This window comes from Microcebus murinus, chromosome 13, assembly GCF_040939455.1.
Source record: "Microcebus murinus isolate Inina chromosome 13, M.murinus_Inina_mat1.0, whole genome shotgun sequence".
Classification (NCBI taxonomy): domain Eukaryota; kingdom Metazoa; phylum Chordata; class Mammalia; order Primates; family Cheirogaleidae; genus Microcebus; species Microcebus murinus.
In genome coordinates, this window is record NC_134116.1 from 22797225 (window position 1) to 22809586 (window position 12362).

General features: G+C 37.8%; 1 protein-coding gene across 1 annotated transcript in view; it reads right to left on the minus strand.

Annotated features, from left to right (window-relative positions):
* Window positions 1-12362, minus strand: part of GPC6 (glypican 6) — a 1089202-nt gene that overhangs the window by 866230 nt on the left and 210610 nt on the right. The gene's annotated exons all lie outside the window — the stretch shown is intronic.

Here is a 12362-nt window from a genome sequence, read left to right on the forward strand (position 1 = left end):
AAGAATAAAAATCACAACCAAGAGGATTCTAACCAGGTAACACTAGGCCAGACAAACATTTGAAAATCAATCTATGCAATCCATCATATTAACATTCTGAAAAGAAAACTCTTATGATCATATCATGAGGCAGAAAAATCATCTGGCATAATTCAATATCCAGTAATGATTTTAAAAAATCTTGCATGAACTAGAAAAGGGAGCTTCCTTAATCTAATAAATGGCATCCACAAAACTCTAGACCTGTCATCTCACTTAACGGAGAAACACCAAATGTTATGCTGAGTAAGTCCATCCCATTCACTGAAACAAGAAAAAAAAAAAAAAAAAAAAAAAACCAACAACAAACTCTGCAGGATTATTTTTGTCAATATAGACAACTGATTCTAAAATTTAAATGAAAAGTCAAAGATCCCAAATTACAAAAAAAAAAAAAATGTTTAAAAAAGAAGAACACAGAGGAATTACTCTATCCAATTTTAAGACTTTCACTATAAAATGATAGTATTCAAGACAGTGTAGAATTTCTGGAAGGATATACACACTGACCAACTGAACAGAATATAACGAACTCAAAATAAAACCACTGAATTTTTGACAAAAATGCAAAAGGAATTAAAAAAAAGACACTGATATAAACTCAAACCTCATACAAAAGTGTTTACTTAAAATGGATCATAGATCTAACTATAAATGCACTATAAAACTTTTAGAACACATAGTTGAGAATCTTTGTGATCTGGAGTTATGAAACCAAAAGCATGATTTCTAAAAGAAAAAAATAAATTGGGCTCCCTAAAATTAAAGAATTAATGTTCTATGAGACATTGTTATGAACATCAAAGGACAAGGCACACACATATATATATATGTATATGTGTATGTGTGTGTGTATATATATATATATATACACATATATACAAGTGTCTGTGTGTGCATATACCTCTAAAGGACTTACCTCTCCATCAAAAGACTTTTACCTAATTCAATATCCTGAATATAATAGTGATTACATAAATCTACAAATCTGTTAAAATTCATAGATCTGTAGTTTTAACAGTATGGTAATTTTAAAACAACATAAATTAAGAAAAAATGGAATAAAAAGTTTAAAATTTTCATTTACATTATATATTTGTTACTAAAAAATATGTAAGCTCTATCTACACTATTAGATTATTGGTAAGCTCCAGGGTAAAGCTGCACAGTGAAAAATCTAGCCATTTTTATATTTTCTCAGATACCTTTAAGAATGAGCTTAATTACCCTGGTGATTAGTGAGAGAAAGGAAACAGGTTGAAGTGGAGAACTACGCCTCAAAATTCTGCTCTCTGAAAAAGCAAGAACCAAAAGAAAGGTCTAATTAGTGTCATTTGCAATGAAATATTGAGGTAGTTAGATGTTGCAATGGTGTCTTTGACAATTTAAAACAACCAAGCCAAATTTGTATTTTTATTCTTGTATAGTGCAATTGCATTAATTAGAAATTGTCCCAGTTAGTTTACTTTAGATATTAATGCTTCTGTTAGTTTAACTTAAAGTGTTTTTTCAGTTGGCCTGCATATTACACATGCTATTTTCTAGAGCTGTGTGCATTGCTGAAGATCACACTTGTGACTGTTTGTTCTGACTGCTATGAGTGTGAACACCACACTATTTTTATTAAATATTCAGTATTATGGGCAGCTAATTAACTCTTAAAATAATTTAAAATATATTTCTTTTAAATTCCAATTCCCAACCCCAAATGACAATTTGATTCTTTATTACAATAAGATACATAAGCAAATTAAATCTTCAGACTCCATGGGGATATTTTAGCACAATGAATTTGGAACTATTTGTTATGTAAGAAATGACATTCAATAGTTTCATGTGGAACATAGAGGAAAATAGATGAAATATTTTATTCTGAGGCATAAACTTGATTAAAGTACATAAGCTAATCCATACTATATCTTTAAATTCAAAGACCTAATTCATTCATTCCAGGCCAAAGGCCATTCAGATCAAGACTAATTATTGAAGATATTTTTCACATATATGGAAATAAAAAAGTTTCCCTTGCTACCCCTCTCTTCAAGAATGCTCGTGTTCAGCTAAACATTCAGTCTCACAAAATTATCATGAGCTTCACTTAGCATCAGACAATTTAAAAGGATATGAGACAAGAATGAGAGCTTCCCAGCAGCATTGCATCAGATATTCTCCTGCAGGATTCTCTAAATCGATCCATACAGTTGCTCAGGCACAAGAAGACAAGACACATATCAATGTGTGTGAGAATTATCTTGGTCAAAAAGCCTAATGCCCTACAGGAAGTCCAGATCTGCTATAATAATTCCATAGGCATGGTCTTCAGGATCACCTCATGGAACATACCATTTGTAAGCCACCATACTCAGGGAAGCCCCAAATTATGGCAGTACCACTAGGTGTTTATAATTCATTTATAATTCATCCCAGTACATATGCAAATTACCACTCACAGGTCATGACAGAAGCAACATTGCCCAGTGACTCAGTTTGTAAACTACCCTTATAAAGTTGTTACATGATTAGAGGTAGGGAGTTAAAACAGAAGGTCACATTCTCATGCAGAAAGAGAGAAAGTTTTGTTAACATTTTGCTTAAGAGTAAGTGGGTACCAGAAAGAAAGGTGATTTTGCATATAGAAAAGTGTTCAAGAGATGGATTTAAAAAACATGGATCTGAACCCTGACTCTGCATCTTGGTGGCTGTGTAACATTGAAAAATTTATTGTACCTCTTTGATTTCCCTTTCCTCCTCAGTAAAACTGAGATAATGCTTGTTCTCAAACATTTATTTTGAGGATAATACTACAGGGCAGATTTGGCTTTAGTGGAAAGCACAGAATTAGAACTCAATTAATATTAATGGACAAGTTAGAACTGATGAGACAAGGAACATTCCATTGTCAAACCCATAGTATTAATATTATTCTACCAGTACATAAAAATTAAATCTTGATTTGACCCTTCACCATCAGCCACTAGTTATTTTACCTTCCTATTCTTTCATCGACTCCCTGATATATATGCCCAATGCTCAATTAGATTATGTATTTTTGGGGAAACAAGGACCATATCTATCACTTTAAAAATCCTCCATGGCAGTCAGCAAGATGATCAATAAATTCCTCTTAAATTGAAATCACACTCATCAAATGGAACTCATGAAAAGTCAAAATGTACCTTGCTTTAAAAAAATTAATTCTTCTATAGCATAAGCAATATGGATGATCACAATTCTCGGATTCTTTCCTTGAAACTCATTCAGTAATTGTTGACTAACCATTACCAAATGTCAGGAATGGTGTTATATGCTGGAAATATAACTCTTAACAGACTACTCAAAGTCTCTTATTTAGCACAGAGTTTACATATCAGCTGAAAAGGCTGTAAATACTCACAAAATAATTATATGTCATGTTATATTAGTGACAGAAACAAAAAAATGAGTCAAAGAATGTCTAGGTAAACCACTTTATGCAGTCATACCTTGTTTTAAGGTACTTTGCTTTACTGTGTCAAACAAGTCTATTGGCATCACTTTTCCAAACAGCGTGTCTCTGTGTCACATTTTGGTAATTCTCCCAATGTTTCAAACTTTTTCATTATGACTATATCTGTTATGATGATCTATGATCAGTGATCTTTAATGTTACTATTCTAATTGTTTTAGGTTATCATAAGTAGTACCCATATAAGATAACAAACTTAAGCAATAAAAGTTATGTATTCTAATTGCTACACCAACTAACTTAACATTCTCGCATCTCTTAGCCTCTAGTCAGACCTTGCTATTCGCTGGGATGCAACGACGTTGAAATTAGGCCAGTTGATAAGTCTAAAATGGGCTCTTACTATTCAAGTGGAAGGAAGAGTTACATGTCTGTCACTGTGAAACAAAAGCTAGAAATTATTAAGCTTAGTGTCAAAGGCATGTTGATAGCCAACACAGGCCAACAATTAGGCCCTTTGAGTCAAAAAGTTAGCCAAGTTGGAAACACAAAATAAAAGTTCTTGAAGGAAATTAAAAGTTCTACTCTGGTGAACACACAAATGATAAGAAAGTGAAACAGTCTTATTGCTGATATGGAGAAAGTTTGAGTGGTCTGGATAGAAGATCAAACCAGCCACAGCATTCCTTTAAACCAAAGCCTAATCCAGAGTAAGGCCCCAACTCTCTTCAATTCTATGAAGCTTGAGAGAGGTAAGGAAGCTGCAAAAGTAAAGTCTGAAGCTAGCAGAGATTGGTTCCTGAGGTTGAAGGAAAAAATCTGTCTCCATAACATTAAAGTGCAAAGTGAAGCTACAGAAATGTATCCAGAAGAGCTAGCTAAGATAATTGACGAAGGAAGCGAGAGTAAAAAACAGAATTTCATGCAGTTGAAACAGCCTTCTACTGAGAATAAAAGCCATCTAGGACTTTCCTAGCCAGAGAATAGTTAATGCCTGACTTCAAATCATGAAAAGATAGACTGACTCTTCTTAAGGTCTAAAGCAGCTGGTCACTTGAGGTTGAAGTCAATGCTCTTTTACCATTGCAAAAAATCCTAGGGCCCTTAAGAATAATGCTAAATATATTCTGCCCATGCTCTATAAATGGAACAATCAAGCCCAAATGACAGCACATCTGTTTACAGTGGGGGTCCTCAAACTACAGCCCGTGGGCCAAATGCAGCCCGCCCAGGACATTTATCCAGCCCGCTGCTGCCTGTTCTGCTTAGCAGCCGACTCCTAGGCCCACAGTGAACATGTGTGGAATGTACGCCCACACTCTCCAACAGCCCTCCAACGGTGTCAGGGACAGTGAACTGGCCTCCTGTTTAAAAAGTTTGAGGACTCCTGGTTTACAGCATGGCTTAATGAGTATTTTAAACCCACTGTTGAGACCTACTGCACAAATAAAAAAGATTCTTTTCAAAATATTACTGCTCATTGACAATGTATACGGTCACCCACGTGCTCCAATGAAGATGTACAAGGAGATTCATGTTTTCATGCCTGATAACACAATATCCATTATGTAGCCCATGAATCAAGGAGTCATTTTGACTTTCGGGTTTTATTATTTAAGACATACATTTTGTGATGCTCTAGCTGGCATACGTAGTGATTGCTCTGGTGGATCTGGGAAAAGATTGAGAATCTTCTGTAAAAATTCAACATTTCAGATGCCATTAAGAGCACTCATGTTTCAAAGGAACAGGTGAAAATATCAACATTAAGAGAAGTTTGGAAGAAGATTCCAACCCTCATGGATGACATAGAGGTGTTCAAGACTTCAGTGGAGAAAGTCACTGAGGATGTGGTGGAAATAGCAAAGGAACGAGAATTAGAAGTGGAGCCTGAAGATGTGACTGACTACACTCTCAGGAAAAACTTGAAGGGATGAAGAGTTTCTTCTTATGAATGAGCAAAGAAAGTAATTTTTTAAGATGGAAGGTACTCCTGGTGAAGATGCTCAGAACACTGTTGAAGTGACAAGTAAGGATTTAGAATATTCCACATACATAGTTGATAAAATCTTTCATGAGTGGAAAAGTCAATCAATGCAGCTAACTTCACTGTTGTCTTATTTTATGAAATTGCCACAGTCACCCCAATTTTCAGCAACTTGCACCCTGATCAATCAACAGCCCTCAATATCAAGGCAAGATCCTCCACCAGCAGAAAGATTACAACTTGCTGAAGACTCAGATGATCACTAGCATTTTCTATCAATAAAGTATTTTTAAATTAACTTATATACTTTTTTGGACATAATGCTATTGTACACTTAACAGACTATAGTATAATGTAAACATAACTTTTACATGCACATGAAAATTTAAAAATCTGTGTGACTTGCTATATCAAGATATTTACTTCATTACAGTGGTCTGGTACTGAACCCGCCATGTGTCTGAGGTATGCTTGTATAAGTGGTCAGGGAGGTGGGCACCTAAGCAGAAACTTGAGGATTTTTGTCCAGGCAAAGAATAGGAGAATGAAGAAAAGATCAAGGTAAAAGCCTTAAGTCAGCTAAAACAAAAAAAAAGGGGAAAAAAAGGAAAAAATGGTGAATTAGTGGTAACCTCCTGGCTCAATGCTCCCAGAGAAGAAGGCAAAGATCTCAGACAGCAAAACAGGAGTGGATCATTCCCCACCAGGAACAAGACTTGTGAATCTGTCAGGAAACAGCTGGTACAGGCGGCGCAGGAAAAAGGGTGAAAGGGAGATACACTGGCAAAGACTGGAAAGTGGGAGATACACAATAGGGAATAGAATGGAGGACGGACAAGCCGGACAAGCCGGTCAGGCCAGCACAGTGTGATCTGACCCACAGGAGGACACCGGCTCCCCACAGACCTCCACACCCACTCAGAGAGGGAAGCGCCTGAAGTCGGTGCAAAGCCATGGCACCGGAGGACAGGCTCTGTGGAGAGGCATCAACAGCGGGAAACATTTTGAACTCTCGGTGCTCTGTGCTGGGGCCACACTGGGCTGGGAAGGGACTGGACTGAGTGGTTACTTCCTGAGAAGGCGACCACACAAGGGGGTGTGGAGACAGGCACCTCACCTCTGGTGGTCTGCGGGACCACCTCACTGTCTGAGGTGAACACTCAAAAGGGAAACCGCCGACAATCCGGCCAGCTCAGGGCAGGACAAAAAGAGTAGGACCCACTGCTCGGCAGACCTGAGACTGTGGGACTGTGACGCCGAGGTGACAGCTGGCAGCCTGTTGTTAAGCCCACCGGACCAGAATCTGATAAGTCCTGAGTGGAAGCCCCCAGTGCTAGCTCTCAGGCGGAGGGCAGCTGCCATTTTTGGGGTCCCCAGCCAGAGACGCTGCAGCCTGTGGCGGTTTAGAGCAACACCCTTCCCCCAGCCTGGGGACTTTTGTGCCAGGCGCGGGGTGGGGTTGGGGGGCTCCACCCTTGGAGGTGGGGAGAAGCGAGAAAAGCCCCTTTCTCTGTGCCGCTGGCCAGAATCTGTGGTACTTTAGTGCTGGAAAATAGTCAGCGACCTGTTGCTTCATCTTGCCAGGCCAGTGCGAGCCGGCAGCTGTCCAGTACTCACCTCCGACGCTAGCTCTCCAGGGGCAGGCGGCCGCCATTATTGGGGTCCCCAGCAGGGAGACTCTGCCTCACACAGCGGTCTCAGGCAACACCCCTTCCTCAGACAAGGGACTTTTGAGCCGGGTGTGGCGGGCTCCACCCTATGAGGTGGAGAGAAGCGAGAAAAGCTACTTTCTCTGTGACGGGAGTGAATCTGCAGGACTCTGGTAAGAAAAATAGTCAGCAGCCTGTTGATTCCGGCGTGGATCAGCTTCTGTCATCTAATAAGGGCTTCCTCTCCAGCTCAGGCAGCCGCCAACATTGGAATTTGCGGACAAGGAAGAAAAAAACACCTCAGCAATGGCACCAACTGACCACTCCCATCAGTGGAGCAGCCTTCCAAGTGTGGCAAAAGAACCCTGAATAAAATATCCCCTAGCAGCAAATCAAACACCCATAGAGGCACACACATCCTGGCTTATGTGCACCAGCTGTGCTCTATCTTGCTGCTACCCCCACCTTAAGAGAGAATAGGGTCCAAGTAACCCGTGGGGTGGCATTTGTACACCCAATCTGGGGGACGAGCATCTGTCACAGAGACATCAGATTACCTCAATAACCAGCTCCTCAATACAGAACCTACAATCAAAGACGGAGAGGGAAACTCCATAGCTTAACACAGTGCCTTCCATCTGAAGCTATTGGAAGGCAGTGAAGTCATGCCCACAACTATGATCCACTAGCTTGGAGCTTAAACTAGGGGACCAAACTCACTAGTCTCCATTGGCAAGAGGTGAAGACAACATGTCAGAAGTAACTAACTTACTAAAATACCCCTAAGGCAATACAGGACCAGCGCACCTCTCCCCAGCACTGTCAAGGAATGTCCTTTGGGGACTTGGAGATAGGGCCATAAACCTGTCCTACCACCCACAGTTCTCAACCAAGAAGCCTGATGAGAAAGAATCAGTGAAAGAACCCAGGAAAAATGAGAGATAAGAGAGAAAAGTCACCCCCAAAAGAAATCATTAGATCCTCAAAAATGGATACCAACTTAAACAAAAGGACTAAAATGACAAAGGAAGAATTCCAAACACAGATTGTAAGAAAACTCAATAGAATTAAAGAGAAAATGGAAACCCAACACAAAGTGAAGAGAAAATATAAACCCAACACAAAGAAGCCACTAGAACAATACAGGAAATGCATGCAAAATTCTCTAAAAACATTGAGGTATTATGAAAGAAACAAACACAAATACTAGAAATGAAAGAGGCATTCAAGGAAGTACAAAACATAGTGGAAAACCTTAAGAATAGGGTTCATGACACAGAAGAAAGAATCTCAGAGCTTGAAGATAATGCCTACAAGCTAAGCTAAACAAATCAGATGACAAAAAAGAACACACAAGCAAAGAGACATGAACAAAACATACAAGAAATGCAGGATTATATAAAGAAACCAAACAGGAATTATAAGCATCCAAGAGAGAGAAGAAGAAAATACACAAGGGCTAGAAAATCTATTTCCTGGAATAGTTGAGGAAAACTTACCCGACCTTCCCAGAAATCCAAATATCCAGGTACAAGAGCACACAAAACTCCTGGAAGACTTAATGTGAACAGGCAATCACCATGTCACATAGTTATTAGGCTGGCCAAATTAAACATGAAAGATTCAACCCTTCTAGCAGTAAGATGAAAACAGGAGATAACCTGCAAATGAAAACCTATCAGACTAACTGCAGACTTCTCAGCTGAAACCTTATAAGCCAGAAAGAACTAAGGACCCATCCTCAATCTTCTAAAACAAAACCTAGAATTTTTTACCTGGAAAAACTAAGCTTCCTATATGAGGGAGAAATAAAGACTTTCCCAGACAAGCAATCACTGATAGAATTTGCAAGGACTAGACCTGCCCTGTCAGAAGTACTCAGACCTGCATTATACACTGAACAGCACTACAGATAGCCACAAAAATAAAACCACTCAAGAGTTAAAGTCCAGAATCCTGATTCCACAATGACTCGAGAGGTAAAATAAAACAATAAGAATTTATCGAGAAGAATGAACAGAAATCTAAGCCAAATATCAATTCTCTCAATAAATGTGAATGGCTTCAATAAATGTGAATGGCTTCAATGGCTTCTCTTCCACTGAAGAGAAACAAACTTGCTGAGTGGATCAAAAAACACAAGCAAAGAATCTGCTGTCTCTGCTGTCTTTCTGATGTGTAAGGAAACGCATCTTACCCACAAAGATACTTTCTGACTGAAGATGAAGAGTTGGAAAACAAACTTCTTGGCAAATGGAAAACAAGAATAAGGTAGGCTCACTATACTTATATCAGATAACATAAATGTTAAACCAGCAAAAGTAAAGAAAGACAAAGTTGGTCACTATATAGTGGTGGAGGGAAAAATCCAACAGGAAGACTTAACAATTCATAACATTTATGCATCCAACACAGGAGTACCCAGATACATTAAGCAAACCCTATTTGATCTAAATAACATGATAAACAGTAATGCCATAGTAGCTGGGAATTTCAACACCCCACTGACTAAACTGAACAGATCTTCCAAGCAGAACATAAGCAAAGAAACAATGAACTTAAACAGAGTTCTAGAAAAAAATGGGTCTAACAGACACCTACATAACATTCCACCCAAACAAAACTGAATGTGCATTCATCTCATCAGCTCATGGAACTTTCTCTAAAATGAATCACATCCTAGGCCACAAATAAGATCTCAAAAAATTTAATAAAAAAGAAAGAAATTATACCATATATCTGCTTAAACCTCAGTGGAATAAAATTAGAGATCACTTCCAACAGAAACACTCAGCACTTCACAAAGTTATGGAAATTAAACAATTTATTGGTGAATGACTATTTGGTCAAGGAGGGGATCCCAATGGAAATCAAAAGATTCTTCAAACTAAATAATAACGGGGATACAAATTATCAAAATGTGTGGGATACAGCAAAAGCATTCCTAAGAGGAAAACTAATAGTATTAAATGGTCACATCCAAAACACAGAAAGTTCACAAATAAACAAACTAATAAACCGTCTCAAGGAACTGGAAAGAGAAGAGCAAATCAATCCTAAACCTAGCAAAAAAAAAAGAAATAACTAAGATCAGAGCAGAACTAAATGAAATCAAGAACAAAAGAACTATATAGAAGATGAATAAACTGAACGTTGGGTTTTTTGAAATGATAAACAAAATTTACAGGCCTCTTGCTAGATTGACAAGAACTAGAAAGGAAAGGACCATTATCTTTGAATACTATAAAAATCTACATGCCCCAAAACTACAAAATTTGAAGGAAATGGACAAGTTGTTAGAAACACACAACCTCCCAAGGCTCAATCAGGAGGAAATAGAATTCCTGAGCAGACCAATATCAAGCACAGAAATTGAGTCAGCAATTAAAAATCTTCCAACAGTAAAGAAGTCCCAGACCAGATGGGTAAACACCTGAATTTTACCAAACTTAAAAAGAGCTCATTCTAATACTGCAGAAATGATTCCACAACATTGAGAAGGATGGTGTCCTCTCCAACTCCTTCTACAAAGCCAATATCACCTTGATTCCAAAGCCAAGAAAGGACACAAGAAAAAAAGAAAATTACACACCGATATCCCTCATGAACATAAATGCAAAAATCCTCAATAAAAAATCTTAATAAGCCGAATTCAACAGCACATATAAAAAATAATTCATCAATGATCAGATGGGTTTTATCCCAAAGTTGCAAGGATGGTTCAACATACACAAATCTCTAAATGCAATTCACCACATAAATAAAAGCAAGAACAAAGACCATATGATTCTCTCAATAGATGCAGAAAAAGCATTTGACAAAATCTAGCACATTTTTATGATAAAACTTCTTAACAAAATAGGCATAATTGGCACATACCTGAAAATTATTAAAATCATATACCATAAACCCACAGCCAATTATCATCCTGAATGGGGAAAAACTGAAAGCATTCCTACTTAGAACTGGAACCAGAGAAAATTGCTCACTATCGCCACTTCTATTCAACATAGTGCTGGAAGTCCTAGCCAGAGCAATCAGACAAGAGAGGGGAATTAAGGATGAACAAGTTGGGGAAGAAAAGGTCACGCTCTCACTCTTTGCTGATGAAATGATATTATATCTGGAAAATCCCAAGGATTCAACCAAGAGACTCCTGGAATTGATAAATAAATTCAGTAAAGTCTGAGGATACAAAAATCAATGCACACAAATCAGTGCCATTCATATACGTCAGTAACAGTCAAGCTGAAAATCAAATCAAAGATGCAACACCTTTCACAATACCATCAAAGGAAATTAAATATTTAGGAATATATTTAACAAAGGACATGAGAGATCTATTTAGGGAGAATTATGAAACGCTGAAGAAAGAAATTGTAGAAGATGTAAACAGATGGAAAGCCCTACCCAGCTCAAGGATTGGCAGAATTAATATTGTTAAAATGTCCATACCATCTAAAGTGATCTAGAGAATTAATGCAATCCCTATTAAAATGTCATCATCATTCTTTACAGATCAAAAATACATAAATCTATGCTTCATATGGAACCAGAGAAGACTTAGTATAGCCAAAGCAATCTTAAGCAAAAAGAACAAACTGGGAGCCATCAGTCTACCAGACTTCACATTTTATTACTAGGCTATACTAACCAAAACAGCATAATATTGGCACAAAAACAGAGATACAGACCTTTGGACCAGGACGGAAAGCTCAGATATAAAACCATCCTCATATAGTCATCTAATCTTTGATAAAGCGGACAAAAATATACATTGGGGTAAATAATGTCTATTCAATAAATGACTGTGAAAACTGGATAACTACATGCAGAAGAGTGAACCTGGATCCCCATCTCTCACCTCTCACAAAAATCAATTCATGACAGGCTTAAACCTAAGGTATGAAACCTCAAGAATTCTAAAGAAAATGTAGAGAAAACTCTTATTGACACAGGCTTAAAAAAGAATTTATGATGAAGACCCCAAAGCAATCACAGCAACAACAACAATAAATAAATGGGACCTGATCAAATTAAAAAGTTTTTACACAACCAAGGAAAGTATAATGAGAGCAAAGAGACAATCTACAGAATGGGAGAAAATATTTGCATGCTACACATCCCATAAAGGGCTGATAACAAGAATCTATATAGAACTTAAAAAATTTAACAAGAAAAAAATCAAACAACACAATTAAAAAGTGGGCAAAGCACATGAACCAAAACTTTTCAAAAAAGA